A 21737-nucleotide genomic window follows, 5' to 3' on the forward strand; every position below is an offset into this window, starting at 1 on the left:
GACAACAGAAGGTCGAAATTCCTACTCTAAATCCCTCGTCCATAAACCCCACTGTCCTTACACGTCACTCGATGGGGATAGGAGTGAGACGAGCTTACATAACCTGCCTGGAATAAGTTACTGGAATCCCCCAAGAGAGACCACAAGACCGAAATCCAGACCATAAACTCCGTCATTCTTGAAAATCGTGGCTATGTAGGTCGGACGAGATAAATAGACCACGTCCCCGGAGGAAAAAAAGTCATCCTTTGAGATTTTTTTTTTTTTCGCCTCAAATAACGTGCGCTGTCTCCCTTATCAGTCCACTTTTGAGAGAAAAAACCATTTTACTTTTTTATTTTTTATTTCCGAGTGACAGATGTGCTAGAAATTCATACACCGGTATCTAAAGTGTGGTGAGTGAATTAAGTGGAGAGTAAATCGGATGACCTTTTAAAATAGACTGTTTAATTTTTACCAATTAAATTATTAGCCTTTAGCGACCTTTATTTTTTACGACCACCGCTGTTGTTGTTAAGTGTGGAGGCTTCAACCATGACCTAGAGGACTCGGAATTGCCAACGACGTGGGGAAAGATGAGGGGAGGAAGATGATGGTAACGACGCCTGCAGCAGTCTAGTGAGGGGAGAAGTGAAGAGGGGAAGAGGAGGAGAGGAACAAGAGGAGGGGAACAAGAGAGAGAGAGAGACCAGCAGCTGTGGATGACTCGCAAGAGGTCAGTTTAAGCTAATTTTTATCACCCTTCCTAATGTCCTCGTCCTTTGCACTTTTTACTCTCTCTGCATCCACGAGCAAGAGGACCGTAGTGTATTTTTTCTGCCTTGCTTTTCTTTGCACGTTTTTTATACTAATAATACATAATCGTTTTATAAAAGTACACGACTATGCACATTGTCCCCTTGATCTTGTTCTATTTTATTTCTATATTACCACAAACTCGTCCAAAGAAGTACTACTATGCACAATTTCCCTGGAATTTTGCTCTACTGCTTGTTTTTAATTAGTACACACGCTTCATCTTAAGTACAGTACTTTAATTAGACTAGTATATTTGGTCTTCATATATTTCACTAGATTCTGGTTCCACTATGCATTGCTATTGGTATGTAAGTCGTCTACACCGCTATTTTGTTGACTGCTATGCTTTGTGTCTGTCTGTTATACCGTAAGTTTAATTGCTCTACGTGATTATTAGATTCGTGCACATTCATCGATATGATTACTTTTTAGAGTATTATATATTTGTTGTTATGATTCCTAGAGCTCTTGGTATAGTTTTCTTGTTACTTAAGGCTTGCATAATACAGTCTCTCTCTCTCTCTCTCTCTCTCTCTCTCTCTCTCTCTCTCTCTCTCTCTCTCTCTCATGCCGCCATTCTTTTTTTCCGCTCGTTTTATCTCACTCGTCTTCCGCATTCCTTTCGCTTCTCCCACACTCTTTTGCACCATCCTCCTGCCCATATCACTCACACTTCTTTGATTTCACACACACTCACCTCCAACTTTATTCACACTTCATTCACGTCACTCTCGCTTCCTTCACCTCACCCACAGTGCTCTCACCTCCTTCACACTTCTGTTGCTTCATACACACTACATTCCCCTCACATTCACACTTACTGTACTGCACCTCTCATGGATTTCAACCACCTCACACACACTTTCTCACTTCATCCATACTTGTCTCACCCTACAATTATTTTCTTCTCTCTCTCTCTCTCTCTCTCTCTCTCACACACACACACACACACTCTTCTGTTAAGTCACCCACACTCCTCTCATCCCAATCATATCCTCTTCATTTCGCAACACACTTTCTTAAACTAATTCACATCAGCGTCCCCTCACACACACTTCTCTCGCCTCATAAACTCACTTATATATTCTACACCTATCCTCTCACCTCTAGAACACCCCCCCAACACACACACACACCTTAACCCGATCAACTTTTCCAAACACATCCCGCCCCTCACACTTCCACACCTCACTCCAGACAAACATTCCACAGCCACACATCTCACACACCCACACCCTCTTTCCGCCACCTCCCTCTCAAAGGCGTCCATGAAAACACCTGCATCTTTAAACCCAGCTCAGTAACACCTGCAAATGCCCCCCTTAGGACCGCCCCCTCCCCGTCCCTTCAGCACATGTTTACACCCTCCCCTCACGCATTGTGGGACCCAGGACGCGTTTCCAGGACAAGCTGAGGTATTGTTGAAAGTTAAATGTGGAAAGAAAGGGCTAGACTTACACTCTGCATGACTATTTCTGAGGCAAATGAAGAAGTCGACACGTAAACCTGTATCATTTTTTCATTACATACTAAGTTCCATAATTCTCGTCAATTGAGGAAGCTCCCTAACACCTTCTCCTGGGCAATTTATTTCACCATTCTGTCCTATTCTGTGTTACATGAATTCTAATATCGCCATACTCTGCACACATAACGTACAGAAGGATATTAACCATCTATATCCAAAATAAATCGATAAGGAAGAGATGTTTGGGAGCTTCCTTAACCGACGAGAATAGACTCAAGATTTTATGAATGGGTAACGTCTTCTCGTAAGCAGCTGGACCCACGCGACGTATTATATTTTACTCACTGCCTTCTTCCAGACAATGTTATTCAGATTAATGGGGAGTTTTGGCACTAGTCGGGTTATATATATATTTCAGTAACCCCTTCACGGCTACAGGTCCTTCCCCGGCTTGATTAATGCACCTGGAGAGAGCAAGAATAAAGGAAAAAAAAATTACGTCACAGAAATCAGGGGGTTGTTTTTTCCTCTCAATACTGGCAGACGATTTTATTCAGCTTTCGGGAGATTTTTCGTATTAAAGGAGTAATATTCTTTAGTACAGTGAGGCAAAGTTATCATCATCATTATTGTTATTATTATTATTATTAATATCATCATCATCATCATCATTATTATTATTATTATGATTATTATCATTATTATTTCCACATGATTTTTCAGTGTTATATAAAGCTTTCTCTAAAGCTCCTACTACGACTTCCTTAGCTACATAAAATCGTCAGGACACTGTGTAAATAAAACAGAAGTAACAAAAGCCCCCCGGAAAAAGAAATTACGGTACTGCTGTGATAATGTTAGAGAAAGGGTAATTAGCCATCTCTATCTTACCTTTTCTCTGTGTTCTTTGTTCTCTCTCTCTCTCTCTCTCTCTCTCTCTCTCTCTCTCTCTCTCTTTCATCGGGGGGGAAAAAAAGAGTATGTTTTGAACTGTCGACTGGATTATGCGAAACCAACGCGGCGTGGAAGGGAATCCGACTTAAATTCTTGCGTTGAAATGCTTTAAGTCTGTTTGGCCGCGCTGATTTTGTGGGGCTGCAGTGTATTAGGGGTGAGAGAGAGAGAGAGAGAGAGAGAGAGAGAGTTGACGATGAGACTGAAAAGCTAATCAGAGTAATGGTTAGTACACACACACACACACACACACACACACACACACACACACACACACACACAGCACAGGTCTGGGATGAGGCAGTACTGGAGTGTGGTTCAGGAGCGTTTTCTGGCTGGCTTGACGGATTTAACATCTGTAATTAAGCCTCTTTCACTCCGCAGCAAGGCTTAAGCCAGTGGGGATTGGGAGACTGTGCTAGCCTGTCAGTTTGGGGAATACTTCGTGATAAAATGGGGATGCAGGTGAGGATTGAAGATGTTTATTAGGGGAATTGTCAGGTTGATTTAATCCTTTATATAGAAGACCTTTGCATGTGGGGATTGGGAGATTATTTCTGTGCTAGCCTGCCAATTTTGGGGAATATGTGACAAAATGAGGATGCAGGTGGGGATGCTCTTGCCTTCCAATTTCTATTACATATGACTGATTATTCAGAAGTACACATTTTTTGCCTATTAATACATTCTCTTATCCATTACATTTTTCAATTTTCCCTTCTGAATGACATGACTTTTTTCCCTCGAATCTAACTTTTTCATTCATTATCGTCTCTTCGTTTTGTGACTTTATACTCTCTTTTCGTTAACTCTGTATATCTTTTTCATTCGTACCTGAAATTATTTGGCTTTTTATTCTATGCCCTTATTGCCTTTCTCACTCACTTTTGATATAGACGCATTCTTAATTAGGTCATCTGTAATTTTTTCAGTACATTTTTCAGTCTTCATTTCATCATACTTTTTCGTATTTGTTCCCTGTTTCTTTGGCTGTAAACTAACTTTTTACATTTGCTCTTTTCTCTCTCTCTCTTTATCATTATTTGCTAGCCTTTCCTTTTTCTCTGCTTAACTGTTTGATTGTCTGGTTATACGTCTCTCTCTCTCTCTCTCTCTCTCTCTCTCTCTCTCTCTCTCTCTCTCTCTCTCTCTCTCTCAAGCATTACCCATTACCAATGCCAGTACTCACCAACATTCCCCAACACATACACCTCCAATTCTTCCCTATTATTTCAATGTAATTTTCCCGCCTTCCCAACCACCATTGCACAGCCCAGCCAAGTCGTAAGTACAGACCAGGTATTTACATTAATATTATTCCCAGCTTGCATCTAACTCTCTCCAGACCCGCTCTAGTTAGTTTCTGCCCTGCGTTTGTTAGTGGCTTTGTTTTGTGCTTAGTGGATGTTGTTGTAAGCTTGGTGGTGTTGTTAGCGAGCCCATTGTAGCTATGGTTTGTTTGGTTAGTTTGTCTTGCGATTTAAAGAGTGGATTAGAGCTCTGTTTGTGGGATGCGTAGTGTTTTTCGTGTGTGTGTGTGTGTGTGTGTGTGTGTGTGTGTGTGTGTGTGTGTGTGTGTGTGTGTGTGTGAAACCATTAGTGATATTACCAGTATTACCGAGCTTCTTAACCCCCTTCAGTTGCTTTGTTTGCGTTTAGTAAGATTTATTGGTAAGACTCTAGGGGTATCTTCACGTGTATATTCTGTACACTATTTTACTGGCAGTCTTCAGAGAGATCAAGAGAAAGAGACATGTTAGACTCTGATGTGGGGTTTGCTTTACAGAGTTTTCCAAATTCCACTTGTCTAATGGTTTTTGTATGTTACCAATTGATTACGACTCTGATCTAATAAAGTCCTAGACATTAACCAATTTAAGTTCACTCTCTCTCTCTCTCTCTCTCTCTCTCTCTCTCTCTCTCTCTCTCTCTCTCTCTCTCACACACACACACACAGATGGAGAATTCTAGCTACACTAAATCAAATATTGACATTCCTATTAATCTGCTAAGTCTTCTGTTTCCTATCTCCCCTCCATATAATGGCGGCATACACTTTAACATCCAAAGTAACTATTTTAGAATTAAACATAAATCAAATAAAAGGACACTCCCCCAAAAATAATAAGGCAAAAAATAATGAAATAAAGTAAAATAACGAGGTCCCTGGATGGTGATAGAATGAATAGTAAAAAATCGGCTAATTTTCAGGGTAAATTTGATTAATAACCAAGCAGAGTTATTCCTTCCTTATAATTAAAGGTCGGTATTCAATATGTGAGACTAGACCATTTCCGTCAGGTGAGGAGAAACCAGCTATAATTAGTACTGATGGACAAAGAGCATCTAAGTTACGAGAGAGAGAGAGAGAGAGAGAGAGAGAGAGAGAGAGAGAGAGAGAGTTCAAAGACTGGTGTGACTAATTCCACTTGTGCAAAAAATACTTAAAAAAAAAAAGAACTGAGAGAGGTCAACACCCGCGCCAGTCAACATCTGGCTTTCCCTTGTGACTTTAAGCTTTGACCGATTGCTTTCGAAATAGAATGTCTTCATCCTTGCCTATCCACTAATTCGTCTTTTAAGTCTGGCCTAAATCAGATAAAAAGTGAGTTGGCCTTGTCCTGTGACCTTGACCTTTGACCTTTCCTTGACTGATATTTGACTGATTGCACTCCAATTCTATTTCCTTTATTCTTGTCTTACCGTGAAGCCTTACACAAAACTTGGTCTAAATCGAACAAAACCTGTTTAAGGTAATCTTGCCATGTGATCCTGACCTTTGACCTATTCTCAAAAACAACGCATCAACCCCCTGGACGATGCTCAGTACTTGCCCAAAGTCTGGTTCAAAAAAGAAAAAAAGATCTAGTTTTGTTCACACACAGATACACTGGTTGAACTTTGACCCTGCCCAATGACCTTCACCTTTGACTGCTTATTACTCCCACACTTCGCTCTTGCCTTACTCTCCACCCTTCCCTTACATTTAGCCTAATCAGATTTTTTTTAATGTTTAAGCTGACCTAGTCCTGTGATCTTGACCTCTGACTTACTGTTCTAAAAAAATAAAACGGAATTGCATTGCTAACCGTCAACATATCGTCCAAATCTAATTAAAATCGAATGAAAACTGCTCTGATTTTTTTTTTTTTTTTTGCACAAACACACATTCTAACAGAAAGACAAACAGCAAGACCGACACACACATGTCGTGTAAAACATAAGACCCGCTCTCACTTCGTAAGCGTGGGTGTTAAATAAGAGAAAAGAGCACTATACCACAGCACCACAAAAAAGTCAGTCATAGAGAGATAAAATAATGAGGACCCAGGCAGGCGACAGGAGAAGGGCTAATGTGACTAAATGGCTAACACTGCCTCACCTGACCCCTCACCTTCAGCTTTTTCAAACCACCCTCCCCACACCCCCAGCCAACCCTCCCCCCTCTCTCTCACTCTCTTGCCACTTTTATTTCACTTAAATTCCCTCACGTCACCTTCATCTCGTTCTTTTTTTTTTTTTAATGCTATTTCTGCCTTACCTCCGTTGTTTTTGACTTCGTTTCTTTCTTTTCTCACACACTTTGATTAGCCCTTTTGCGTGATAAGATTTCCCCAGCCAAAAAAACTTACCACTGCTTCAAATATACTTCTAAAAATCTCTATCTGTAAATTCATTCGTTCTGTATCACTTTTATCTCAAGTCACTTTTCTCTGCTTATCTCTTTTTCACGTCTAATATCTCACATGTCATCATCATCTCCCCTCATATCTCTTATTTAGTCTTTATATATCAGTTTTACTTTCTCGTTTCCTTTCTATCGAATTTCAGAGTTCCTATTTCCATCTTCCATCTTAGTTTTTCCCCCATGTCATCTTTTTCCTTAATATACTCATCGTCACTTCTCGCAACATCATTTCCGCTGCCTTAATACACTGCATGTCTCGGCTTCATTTCATCAGTCACTTCTCTTTAGTATCAGTCATGTCACTTGAATAACTCAGCTTTAACCTTACCAGCAGTTTTCTCAGATCGTCTATAATTACACGAACACTTTATTTTCCTCAAACCACTTCTACCTCATGTCAGTTTTGTCTCCATTAAATTACCTCCCACAAAGACGCCTGACAGAATTTAGGCTTTCACCCGTCTGTCTGTCTGTGTGTCCGCCTGTCTGTCTGTCTTTCTATCCGCCTGTCAGTCTGCCTGCTTTTTAACTGGATTACTGGAAGACCAATGACAGTATTACGATGAAAGTTTTTGAGGAATGTTTTAAATGATCCAACGATAAAGTTATTAAATTTTGGAGAATGTACCATTAGTCAGTTTCTGTGTGTGTGTGTGTGTGTGTGTGTGTGTGTGTGTGTGTGTGTGTGTGTGTGTGTGTGTGTGTGTGTGTGTGTGTGTGTGTGTGTGTGTGTGTGTGTGTGTGTGTGTGTGTGTGTGTGTGTGTGTGTGTTCTGTCTGTCTGTCTGTTTCTGTCTGCCCACTAGATCACAGAAAAACTGATGGGATGATAATTATGAAAACTTCCATGGCTTTCCCCGCCCAAACAAGGACGAAGTGATAAAACAGTTAATGAAGTATGCCAATGTTTTTACCTCTTTTCACACCATCTATTTCTCTTTTAACTTTTCCATGCAAGAAAAAAAAAATAGATGACGGGAAGATCTTGAAAATGTGCTGGGATGTTCATATTAACCCAAGAACATGACTAAATTTTGGTCTAGGTATGCGCAAACTTATTTCTCTTGTTACTCTTCTCTCTCCGTCCGTCCTTCTTTCTCCTGTTTATTTATCAGACACAAAATAATAGTGGGAAGACCATGATGAAAATCTGTAAGGACGATCCAGTTAATCCAGGAATAAAATAACGATTAGCTTCTGTGCAGAGTACGTCAAAGAATCTTTTATCATCCTGACCATTTACCGGATGTCAGCAGAGAGAGAGAGAGAGAGAGAGAGAGAGACAGACAGACAGACAGACAGACAGACAGACACAGAGACAGACAGACAGACAGAATAGTTGGAGGATCATGATGAAAGCTTGTGTGCTCAAATAACCCAGGGGAGTAAGTACTGAAATCTGATTGAATAACATTTTCCCCTCTGTCTGTCTGCTTGCCCGTCTATCCATCTGTCTGTCTGTCTGTACGCCTGTCTCAATACGGAAAACTAATGGGGGGATACTGATGCAATTTTGTAAGGAGGATCCACTTAACCAAGGCGGATGTGATCAGGTGAGAGTACATCAAAGGGTACAGTAGTAATTCAAAGCAAATACCAACTCACTCAAGACGGTGAGATTGAGGTACGTACGCTACTGAACGCCCTTCTAGTTACACCTTATCGCTTAAATATACTTACATCTTACCACTTATATATCGGCTGTCACTTTACTACTTCTCATGGCACTTTTACCTTATTTCACATCTTTCATGATCAATTTTAGCTCGAATTTGTCACTTCATTTGTGCATCTCGCTTCACATGTAATTACACACCTAATTAACTCTTTACTGGTGGGTACAACTCTAGTATTCTATTCCAGTTGACGCAAGACGATTTCATTCAACTGTGAGTGAAAGAGCCCGAGTGTGTTGATACAAGCGCCATAACCCTCTCAGACTCAGGATAACTCTAGTGTTCTTTTCCAGCTGACGTCATACGGGTTTTATTTACATGAAAGGGAGCATAAGAGTCTGAAGAAATATTAATAACTCCCTCCTAACCTTTACCTTACCTCACTTCAGTCACTTTTCAACTTTTACCTCACAACATTTTTGGGATCTTCGTTTCAGCTCAGTTCCGTAACCTCTTTGTCCTGCTTCGTCACAAATACTTGGCATGTAATTTTAATGCTCTCAACATCACCTTTAATTAACCTCAGTCTTCTCATATCACCTATACAATGTCTCTGTCGTCGCACCACACAGTTATTTTCTTTTCATTTAAATACACCACTATAGTGCTCTTTGTTACTTCAAGTTCAGTTCATTTATTCATCAGTTCAATACCCGCCATCTATGAGATTCATGTCACATAACCAATGAATATACCTCATGTTAGTTTCCCAACCTCATACCCCATGTCTGCCCCCCCCCACACACACACACCATGTATACTGATTTGAGAGAGAGAGAGAGAGTATTTCTGTTCATGTCCTAGCACTGGTACTTCACTCCCTCTCCCTCTCCTCTGTCACCCTCGTCCCTTAATTCATGTCAACAACTTTTATTTCGCCTCACTATTTCTCACGATTCATTTTATTCCACACCGCTATTCTCTCTCTCTCTCTCTCTGTCTCTCTCTAATTCCATCCCGATTCCTTTTTCCACTCCCTCTCTCGCTCCTCTCTCTTTCCATCTCACACTCCTTCCTCTTCCATTCTCGTCCTTCTCCTTTCACTGCCACGCTCCTGTTCTCTCTTATCTGTCCCTCTCCCTCTACCTCTCTCATCCTGACATTCCTTTACTCCCAGCATCATTCAGTTCCCCTTTACGTCAGTCTCCCCTGCCATCATCATCATCATCATCTACTATCACCACCACCACCACAACTATCATCATCATCACCATCATCGCTCTCATCATCGCATTATCATCACCACCACCACCACCACCACCATCATCATCATTTTCTCCTGCCATCATCATCATCTACTATCATCAACATCATCAAAATCATCATCACCATCATCATTCTCATCATCGCATTAGCATCACCACCATAACCATCATCATCATCATCACATCCTAACCCTACTGCCACCGTCACAATCGGGTTGCAAAAAGTCCAGAGGCAGGAAAAAGGAAAAGATATAAAAGAAAGGGAAAACTGTCACCAGAGTACCCTGTGAAATGGGCCATAAAACCCATTCACTCGTCGATCAAGCCTTCCAAATTCTTGTCTCCGTCTCGCAGTTCCTTATATATCCGTTTCACAATTCCTTACTTCAGCCCTTTTCTTCAATCAATTCCTCTGATCAATTTTCCTCATTTATTCTTTTCTTCTACCCTCTTTCTTCACAATGTTTTTTTCTGAGTGTTTTTTTTCCATTATTATTCTCGTCCACCTTCATCCCTTCTCTCCTTTATTCCAACTTCTTTTTTCTTCAACCCATTCTTGACTTATTTTCATCCCATTTCCTATTTTCTAGCCCCTTTCTCCAGTCTGTTTTTTCTGGTTCTTTTCACATTCCCTCCTTATTCTCGTCTTTTTCTCAATTTCATACGGGTGACCTCTTTTATTCAATTTAATCATTTCTTTTACCCTCTTTCCTCATACTATTATTTCATCCTATTTTATCCCATTCTCCTTTTACTCTAGCCTTTTTCTCCAAGCTATTTTTGGTGACTGATTTAACTCCAAATATTCTTTTATTCCAGTCCCATTCAATCTTTTCTTGTGATCCATGCTACCAAACCCCTTTCTTTTTCACCTTCCTCCTTCTCCTTACTATAATCTTTCTGTCCCACCCTTATCCTGTCCTTCCCTCTTCGTCTCCTTTCCTCTCTCCGCTCACCTTTCCTTTCCTCTCCTCTTTCTCTCTCTTTCTAGCCCTCTCCTTTCCTCTCTATTCAATTTTCGTCCTCTCAGTCTTTTTCCTGTACTCCCCCCCCCCTCTCTCTCTCTCCAGTAACTCACCCCGGCCCGCGTATGTGGTGAGGCGCGTATACCGAGGCCAAATGGCCCAATTACGCGCATCTCCAGGCTTATGGGGTCTGATAGCCATTGATTGGTTCTGATTAGGTACGACGGCCAATCGCGTCAATGGCCGTTTAACATCTGGCGCGTGATTGGAGGAAGAGAAGGGAGGGTGGGAGACGGAAGGAGGGGTCTGAGCTGGAATTAAGAGGGAAGGAAGACAGGAAGACAAAACAGTGTAGAGAGTATGGAGCAAGGATATGATAAATTCTCTCTCTCTCTCTCTCTCTCTCTCTCTCACACACACACACACACACACACACACACACACACACACTATTCCCCTCCCTCACTCGCCTAATCCCTCATTTAGCCATCCCTTTTCTATGTCCTACTTAAAATTAGCGCCCTCTCTCCCCCAAACTCTCTCCCCTTCACGCTAAGCCTTTACTCCCTCTTCTCTTTCCTCTCATTACCTAGGCTTTTCTCCAATCCCTACTCCCATCATTTCCTCTCTCCATCCTCCCCTTCCCTCCCATACCCAGCTTAACCTTCCCTCCTCCCTTGCCTATCTTTTCCTACCTCCCTCCCATACCCTTCCCTACCTTCCCTCTTTCCTTCCCTATCTTTCCCTGCCTCTCTTCCTCTCTACTTATTCTTACCTTTCCTATTATTTTCTATCCAAACCAAGGGGTAATATTGGGCTGGTTGTTATATTTATCATTACCCATTATTTTCCCCATTCATCAGTCCTGAATATTCGCAAATAAGTATTCGTTTTTCCTAGGTATTTGTTCTTTTAAATATATACATTTTAGATTTGCATCATTCCTCAATAGTCAAACTTTTAATCTAAACATTCATTCTCATTAACCAAGCTTCTTTCCTAATTTACTTTAACCGAAGTATTATCTTCCCTAAATACTTTTCCTGGTATCAATATCACTTCTTCACTGGATAAAACCTCTCTCTCTCTCTCTCTCTCTCTCTCTCTCTCTCTCTCTCTCTCTCCTTTACGCAATCGCTCACTCTCCTTTAACTTCTCTCCTGCGCCCTCTCTCCACGTCCTCATATCCTCTCTCCCTTGCTCTCTCCTTCCTCTCCTGTATTTCTCACTTTATATTTCCCCTCCCCTCTCCTCCTTCTCCTTTTTCTCTTCTATTTTCGAGTCTCACTCACTTCCCTTCCTCTTGCTCCCCCTCCTCCTCCACTTCTTCCTCTCCTCTTTCGCGTTTCATAGCTTCACTCCTCTCCCCTTCCCTCTCATTTTTACCTCTCCTCACTCTCTTCCCCTTGTCATTCCCCCTTTCCTCTGCTACCAACCTTTCCTCCCTCTTCTCCTTGCCTCTTCCTGTTTGCTTCTCTCTACCTTTTTCATCATTCTCTCTCTACCTTCGCTCCTTCTTTCTTCCTGTAATTACCGTTCCTCTCAATTTCCTTTCTAAACTTGTTCCACTTCTCTCTCTCTCTCTCTCTCTCTCTCTCTCTCTCTCTCTCTACAGTCCCCCATCCCTCTACCCAACCTCTCTTTTTGTTCTATCTTTTTTTTATTTATTTATTTATTTTTTTTTTTTGCCTGTCAGATTTGGTCAGAGGTAAATTCTTCCTTCTTTGGTATCCTTGAAATGGACTCAGATAACAGTTTCTTAGTCCTGTAGTTAACCTTATAAAAAACACCTTCGAATGGACCAATTACACTACTCTTGTTTTCCAATGTACTCAACTGTATTCTCCTACAAAGCCCTTTCCTCTCTGTATACCCCTCCTCTCGTAATTTCACTCCAATCATGTTTATCCCTACACTACACTAAACACTCTCCTCCCTCCCTCCATCTCTCTCCTTTTCCCTCCATCTCCCTTTCCCTTCCTCTCCCTCTCATTGCCCACTAACCTCTCTCCTCCCTTCCTCTCCTTTTCCCTTCCACTTTCCTCTCTCTCTCTCTCCCCTCAACCCTACACCCCACCAACACCCCCTTGTAGTGTAAATCATATCGCTTTGTGTCAGTTCAGATCCCATGACAAGGTCGCCACGGGGTATCTGAACGGAAGTGCTACGTGGAAATCTAGAACATCACACCGACCCGGATACTGGGCACATGTGGTTGCACTCGGCTAGGATGAATGGAAGGCCTGAGTTTTTTTATGTGAGTCCGATTATCACTGCCACTATTATTACTATTACTATTAGCATCACCACCAGCAGCAGCTCGCTCTCTCTCTCTCTCTCTCTCTCTCTCTCTCTCTCTCTCTCTCTCTCTCTCTCCACTGTTGTTATCATCACCATCACTTGTCATTACCATCGCTCAATCACTACCGTCACCATTATCATTACCATCATCATCACCAGTAACATTACCATCCATATTATCACCACCAAAATCATCACCACCACTATAATAACACCAATACTATCATCACCAATGACATTACAACTTTCATCATCATTAACATTACCCCCACCATTACCACCAACTTCACACTCACTACCACCACCATCACCAACGCTACTAGTACCCCCACCACAATCACCAGCAACAAATATCACCATCACAAAAATTACCAAGAAAATCATCACCTCTATCACTGTCATCACTTTTATCACCACCACTACCTTCATTATCTTCACCGCCATCATCATCATCATCATTGCTATTCCCCCCATCACTATCCCAACTAACTACAAACAGCAACGTCAACACAACCACCACGACTATCACCACCATCACTATTTCCAGTACCACTACCTTTATCTTCACCACCATCGCCATCATCACCACTGCTATTATCCCTATCACTATCACCACTACATACCATCTCCACCATCAGCTCAGCCACCTCAGTATTCACCTCTGACAACAACAAAAACAACTGCTAATCGCTGGCCATTTACCTCTCTTAATTTCATGGCTTAAACGATGGCGTGAAAGATAGAGGAAGAGAGGTAGGAAGGACACACACACACACACACACACACACACACACACACACACACACACACACACACACACAGTAACCCTAGCCGCCAATGACCTTAACCTTTGACTTTCTTAGCCAGAATTGCAACAGTATCTTGCAACTGCGACGTTCTCTCCTGGCAGGGGGTGATGGGATAAGGCACTTACCGCTGACCTTTGTCTGTGTGTGTGTGTGTGTGTGTGTGTGTGTGTGTGTGTGTGTGTGTGTGTGTGTGTGTGTGTGTGTGTGTGTGTGTGTGTGTGTGTGTGTGTGTGTGTGTGTGTGTGTGTGTGTGTGTGTGTGTGTGTGTGTGTGTGTGTGTGAGAGAGAGAGAGTTTAATTAGTGTAGTGAGTGCCTGTGTAGCTCTCTCACACCTGTCCGTGGCCAAAGGGTGGTGGGGTGACATGAGGAGGTGAGATGACATGACAGTGGTGTGAGGTGACGACAAGACCGTGCACACGGAGGGGGGGGGGGAGGTTTGGGGTTTAAATCCCCCCATTTGGAAAGAATGAAAATTTTGAATGAAAATATTACTAAAAAGGCAACTCATTAAATTAATTAAATCCTGTTCAGAATATTACGATTGAAAAATAATAGATAAAGAGTTAAACAGATCTACAAAATATAAGAAAGAACGAATTATGAAGTTTCACGAGGGTCCTTGAATGTTTTGTTATCGAAGAGAATAAATGGAGGGCTACTAAAAAAAATGGAAGTTTGTAGAACGCAGTGAAAATTTCTAGACTGTCTGATAATGGTATATACACAGTACTGTACCTCTGTGCTGAGTGAGTTAGTTTACGATCAGAAATCAGCGAGTGACGACGAGTTTCCTCTTGTTTTTCCTGTGTTTTTTAGTGAAAGATGTCAAGTAAACGACGGAATTTTCTGTTTCAATTCCAAGGTTCTGAAGAGTTCAGTATGTAAATTACCCTGAGTTTGTACCCCGTCAGTACTTTAGTCAGTTACAGTAGCTAAGTTTACTGTATTGTGTTCCTTCATTTAGTGGGTAAGTAAGCGCTCCAATCGGATTGAGCTTGTGCAGGTTTACATCCAAGGGGTGGTTGGGGTTTACTGCTCACGTAATGCCACTCAGAGATGAGCGAGGATGATCACCCTCATCTTGAATGTCAAGACCTACTTGCCTTGCCCCGGGCACCTACGTTCTTCATGGGGCACAGGATTAGATCATGAATGAATGGAGAAATGAATGAAATAAAGTGAATAAACTATGTTATGAAAAAATATTTTTTTTAACCTTCCTCCCTTTCAAAAATCCTGCGCACGGCCCTGGGTGGCGAGAAGCACGACAGTGAGACGCAGTGACCAGGGACAATTGTGACTTAAGGGAAATAATGTGACAGATTTTTTTTGCTATGTGACTTGAGTGACATGACAGAAAAGGAGTTATATGGCAAATGAGAGGAGAGGCCGTAAAGTGACGTGAGGTAAGTTAAATGACGCGAAAGGATTATTCTTCGATCTTGTAAGTGAGTACTGGAGTGACATAACACTGCAAGATGAGATGACAGTGTAGTGCAGTATCGGTAGAGAGACAGGTGATACGTTGAACGTTACGTTACATGAGAAGAATGGTCTTTAGTTCTGAAATGATAGGTGGTTTGTACTGACTCGGTGAACACAGAGGTGCAATGGTGATGAGTGATATGTGATAAAGGGGGACTCTGGTGAGGAGTGTAAACTGAGATGAGAGAACTGAAGTGACGTGGGATGACTGAACTGACATGGGGAGCAGCAAGATGACATGAAGAACTACCCGGCACGAGTAGATGAAACGGAAACCCGTGGTTGTCAACTCACATGAAGAGACTGAGGTGACCCGAGAAGCACTGACATGACACAACGCAAGGCTTTTACGGCTCGATATGACAAGTGCAATGAGTAACTGCAGGATATATATCAGTTTTTATCCTGGAGTGAAACGAAAATAAACTACCCCATGAGATAAACATCACCCAATACGACAACACGTGGAGGTAACTTGAGACATCAGCCATTACCCTCTGAAGTGACACGACGGCTAGACACATAACACGAGAAGAACCAGCTGACAAGACGGCTTGAAGTGTAACCAAGATAAATTAATCTTTACCCCCTGAAGTGAGCTGGTAACCTATGACATGACGAGAAGCACCCCTGACATGACTTGGCGTGGGGGATGACTGCTGAAACACCCCATGAAGCAACATAACAAGCAAAATTAACAAGTGACGTGACAAATAAAGCCTCAAATGACCTAACATAACGCTAGGAGGTAAAAACGACATGAACGGCCAATAACAACAGAAACTTAACCCGACATGACAACTTTTAACCCCTGAAGTGACACACGGTAACGAGAGACATGACAACAGCCTACCCCTAGACATGACGTGACGTGAGGTGGGGTAACTGGGATGCATCAAGTTTTACCACCTCCCTAACGAAGCCTAAACCCTCGCTAACACGGGGTCATCTGGTCTTGTCATTACCCGCTATGTTTACCCCCGCACATAAACACAGCATAGCATAGCATAAACATAGGAAGCATTATATTCTGCATGAATTTTGAGTATTAACCCTTGTTCTTTTTACTCTCTCTCTCTCTCTCTCTCTCTCTCTCTCTCTCTCTCTCTCTACACACACATAAACACACACACGAAAGCTAGGGGACTCATCTATTTTTTAAAACCTGTAATGAGCTAATAGCCACCATGCATGTGTAAATAATCATATTTCCGTAATGCAGCCACCAGAATTTTATACCATATGCCGGGGTATATATGATTTCAGTGTGGTATTTTCCTGCTGGTATTAAAAGAAAATAGAACTGAATTTGTGAGGCTACGAGGAAATTATTAAAAAAAAAATTTATGTTGTACTCTAACTGCTGGATAGAGGCAGGTTATCTTTCAGTTAGTAGGATTTATGAGTCATCATCATCATCACCATCATCATCACCCTACTACAGTCCTACTTTTATACGTGAGGTGAGTAAGATCCACGTATACCTGCGAGTCATTCAAGTAAATTAAATTTTTACAAAGGCATCACCGTGCTGAAGGAATACTGGTCTACTACCCCACCACACAGCACCTGTGATGTAAGCAGCCCTGTAGTTCCCACAACACGGGAATGGAGTTAGAGGTGGGATGTGTCTCTCCTTTGCTTCACGCCCCGTAGGAGATCAAAGGGCCGGGCCGGAGATCTACCCACACCACGTGAACATAGGAAACGCGGTAATGATGGGAATGAAGACGATAATTTCAATTCTGTTCTTGTTATGGCTATACGTGGGAAGGTTATGACGATGAAGATTATACTGATGATGATACTAATAAATCAAACATAATGCGAATGACAATGACGACGACGACTACAACAAAGACGGAGGTGATTTGCTTATAATGAATAAAGATATGTTTTATATTAAAGGAGTCTGAACATTTCCCAGACATACATGATAAATACTTTCTCGTGCAGCATGAGGTATGAGGATAATTACATTCAGGTGTTTAGTAGTAAGGCTGCCACATCCCTACCCAAATACAAGAAGAGGTTAATATATAAACAAAACGGCAAATCAACAATGAACACATTTTCTTCTCAGGGCATTACAAAGAAGTCTTTAATATTTACCTTCTTGTGATTTCATGCAGCTTAGGAGAGACTTCTCGAACTAGTAGCACAAGACAAAACCTCCTTATCTATGTCGGGGCTCTACTCGGCCCAGTTAAATGCTTAGGCGTGGGGTTCTACTTAATAAAATGCTCTGGCGTGGGGCTCTACTCAGCTCAATAAAATACTCTGTTGTTCGATGCAATAAAATACTTGACACGTCCAGACCTTGTACAAAGTTAAGGATAATGACGAAGAATAAAGAAATGAAGCCTTATCCCATTCCTCGAAACTGTTATTTTTCCCTCTCCATTTTTTCCCACCCCCACCGCTCCAGGTCCCGCTAATTTTCCCCAGTCCTTTGTCTATGATTTTCGCTCTAATTACCAGCTAGGAGAAATCACGGCTCATTTCGTCACAATGCAATTTTTACCGTCATTATCCAAGGCATGATTACGAGATGATTATAGAGAGAGCTAGTGATAGAGAGGGAGAGCCTTCTTTCTTTCTTTCTCTCTCTCTCTCTCTCTCACACACACACACACACACACACACACACACACACACACACACACACACACGCACGCACGCGCACAGACAACACAGTTATGCAACATCAAACCGTCTCATTATCTTGGTTATCTATGCACACCAGCGTTCTCTCTCTCTCTCTCTCTCTCTCTCTCTCTCTCTCTCTCTCTCTCTCTCTCTCTCATTAATTCCACTACAGTATTATTCTGCTTCATTCCCTCTGCCGTGTGCTCTGTCCATTCATTATTTCTTGCTGTACTGACTCTCCCTTTCTCATTTTTCCTTTTCCTCTCTCTCTCTCTCTCTCTCTCTCTCTCTCTCTCTCTCTTTCTCTCTCTCTCTCCCTCTGTCTTCCTCTTTTACCTTCTACCCCCCCCTCTCTTTCTCTCTCTCTCTTTTCCCTTCCTCTTCCTCTCAACAGCCCTCGTTGTCTCTCCATCTCTCGCCCACACACTCATATATACCAAAGTTGCGTCCTTCCCCTCCTCATACACCATCTCTCTCTCCCTCTCTCTCTCTCTCTCTCTCTCTCTCTCTCACGCGTTTTTTCATTATGCTCCCCACGTAATACTCCATCACTCTCCAGCACACAGGCCCAAAAAACACACCGCCAGACCTACTCCATACCATACCACTCTACACCACACCACCACACCCTACCACAGCACCACAGTACACCTCATACCACACCAATCTAAACGGTAACACCATAACACAACACACACCACACCACATGGCAATGCAACTAAATAACGCACACATTAACAACCGTACACACACACACACATACACACAAACAATTCTCTCTCTCTCTCTCTCTCTCTCTCTCTCTCTCTCATCTCCATATTGCACCATTCTCCACCGCATCCCCTATCTGCCACTCACTCCCACCACACGTCACCGTACCCACTGCTCTAGTAATATTCACCACACCACACCACACAGTACCGAACCACACCACACCACTTTATCATACTGACATCTTTTGGTACATCTACACCTCAGCCTACTACACCAGGCCACACCACACAACACACCATGACACACCGCACCGCACCGCAGCACCCCACACCCCACCGCACCGCACTACATTACATCACGGTACAACAAGCCATACCACACCACACTATACCACTCCACACCGCACCAGTACTCCCAAAGTCTGCACAGTTCACATCACACCTCACCACACCCACTATCAAGTTCCTTTCATCACACCCACCACATCACATTTACACCATACCCTAGTTACACGCTATACCATATCACACCATATCACTTTTCATCTCACCAACCTACACCACACCAAGTGCCAATACAACACCACCACACCCCTTATGACTTCATACCTCACACCGCTTCTTACTCATAAACTTGCCTCGCCACACCAGTACACCAAACCCATTACCAAGTTTATACCATCACACCAGTATACCAGTACACCACTCCTACTCTCACACCACACTACACATCAAATACCTCACCACATAAAACACATACACCTCATCCATTACCAAGTTTATACCGTTACACCAGAATGACATCACACCAGCAGATTACACCCTCGATCTAATAATACCACATCACACCACACATTCCACAAACCATCGACATCACATCAAATTACACCACACAACACGAAACCAAACCACACCATATCACACCACACATCACACCCCGAAAACACTTCACACCAACTCCCATCACACTACACCCATAATACACCCATTCCACTAAACCACTCTAACACAACCAATACTAAATAAATACCACCACACCAGAATATACCGAAAGAACTACAGATTACCCCATGTAGCCAAAAACACCACACCACACCATACTCACTCCCGCGCCACTCACCGATATCCCACACCACCATACCCATTACCACGTTTATACCACCGCACCACGAAACACCAGCAACACCAGCAGATTACCCCCTGGAGCCAATACACAATATATTAAGCTACAGTGACGTCCCTGTTAATTACATACAACGCTGGCATGAAGGATGAGAGAGAGAGAGAGAGAGAGAGAGAGAGTTTCCGACCCCCTCCCCTCGCTCTCTCTTTTTTCACTCCCTCTTTAATTTCTCCTCTGCTCCCTTGTCCACGTTTTTTTCCTCTCACCCATTTTTCTGGATGTTTCTCGTTCACCCTTCTCATCCCCTCAAAGTTTTAGTTCAGTGTTCACAGTTTTTAACATTTTCTTTATTGCTTCTCGTTCACTATTTCTTACTCTTTACTTTCTTACTTTTTTCAGTCTCTGGTTCACTGTTTCACATTCTGTTTAATTTTCCCAGCTGTCTCGTTCTCTTTTACCCTCTCCTTAATTTCACTTCGGCTCGTTCGCTTCCTCTCTCACTCTCTCTCTCTTTTATTTAGTTTATCTGCTGTCCCGTTTACTTTCTTACTTTCATATCTCTACCCCTCGGTCACCCTTTCTCACACTGTCTTTAATTCCTCCTCCGTTCCCTTGCTCACTTCGCTTTTCTCACTCTCTTCTGCTTTTTCTTCTCCCTCCCACACAATTTCCGTTCTTTTTATTTCTCGTTAACCCTTTCTCACTTCCTTCACTTCCTCGTCGAGTTTTTTCCTGACTCATTCCCCGTCCTCATCACACTATCTTGCTTTCTTTAATTCTTCGCTCACTCTCTTTTCTTTTCTCTTTAATTTCTTTCTTTTCCACACTAAAATTTCTTTCTTTTCCACACTAAAATTTCTTTCTTTTCTCACTCACTCCTTGTTCTTTTGTTTCTCGGTCACATTTTCTTACTCTTTAATTTTTGTCTTTCACTCAGGCTTGCCCTCGCTCACTCTCTCTAATTTCTCCGCTCCCGTGCTCACTCCTTCTCTTTCTTTTAATTCCTCGTTCACCTTCTCACACTCTCTTTAATTTCTCGCTCCCTCGCTCACTTTTACCAGGCATTTTTTAATTACCCCTCCTGACCAACTTTCTCTCTCTCTCTCTCTCTCTCTCTCTCTCTCTCTCTCTCTCTCTCTCTCCAACTTGCTTCATTTTTTCTCCCCCCTCCCTCTCACTCGCTCCAACTTATTCCCTAAATTGCTCTCTCTAGAATTAACTTGTTCCAGTTAATATCTCTCTCTCTCTCTCTCTCTCTCTCTCTCTCTCTCTCTCTCTCAACCAGGCTATGAAGTGGTCTGTCCGCACCATGCCTCACTACAGACATACGCCATTCTCTGTATTTCTATGTAACACCATTCCCAAGGTACACTACAATTCTAAACCACGATCCCTTATATGTACCACGCTTCACTCTGTCGTACCCTGCTGTTATCTCTCTCTGCACGTTTTATCTTTACCACATTCTTGCTCGTACCACCATACTCCTCAAGCAGCTATTCTGTTCTCTCTCTCTCTCTCTCTCTCTCTCTCTCTCTCTCCACCCTAAATCACATCCTTCGGACACTTTAATCTCCCCAAGTTTCCCTTCCCTCCCTAGTTCCCTTCTCTCTTCTGGTCCTCCCTTCTCCTCTTTACCTCATTTCCCTTTCCCTCTCACCACCTTCCCTTGCACTCTGATCGCGACACCTCTCCTCCGCCTCTCTTCCCCCCTCTCCCCTCCACCCATTCTCCCCCCCTCTCCCCTCCACCCATTCTCCCCCCACCCCTCTCCTAATACCTCACCCGCCACCAAATCCCACCTTCCCATCCTCGCAGACCCCCTACCACACTCTCCTCCTGTGTCCCCAGCCTCTTGTTCTCTTTACTATCTCTTCTCTCGCCCCCCACCCCCTTTCGTTTA

General features: G+C 42.6%; 1 protein-coding gene across 1 annotated transcript in view; it reads left to right on the forward strand.

Moving 5' to 3' along the window:
• The first annotated feature begins 510 nt into the window (after positions 1–510).
• Positions 511–21737, forward strand: part of LOC145398916 (uncharacterized) — a 121155-nt gene continuing 99928 nt past the window's right edge. The window contains exon 1 of the mRNA XM_080271645.1: positions 511–715. The gene's annotated coding sequence lies outside the window, so the exon portion shown is untranslated. The remainder of the gene's footprint in view (positions 716–21737) is intronic.

The sequence above is a fragment of the Coenobita brevimanus genome, chromosome 47 (genome assembly GCF_032717465.1).
Source record: "Coenobita brevimanus isolate Jiangsu-jjx chromosome 47, ASM3271746v2, whole genome shotgun sequence".
NCBI classification, from domain to species: Eukaryota; Metazoa; Arthropoda; class Malacostraca; order Decapoda; family Coenobitidae; genus Coenobita; species Coenobita brevimanus.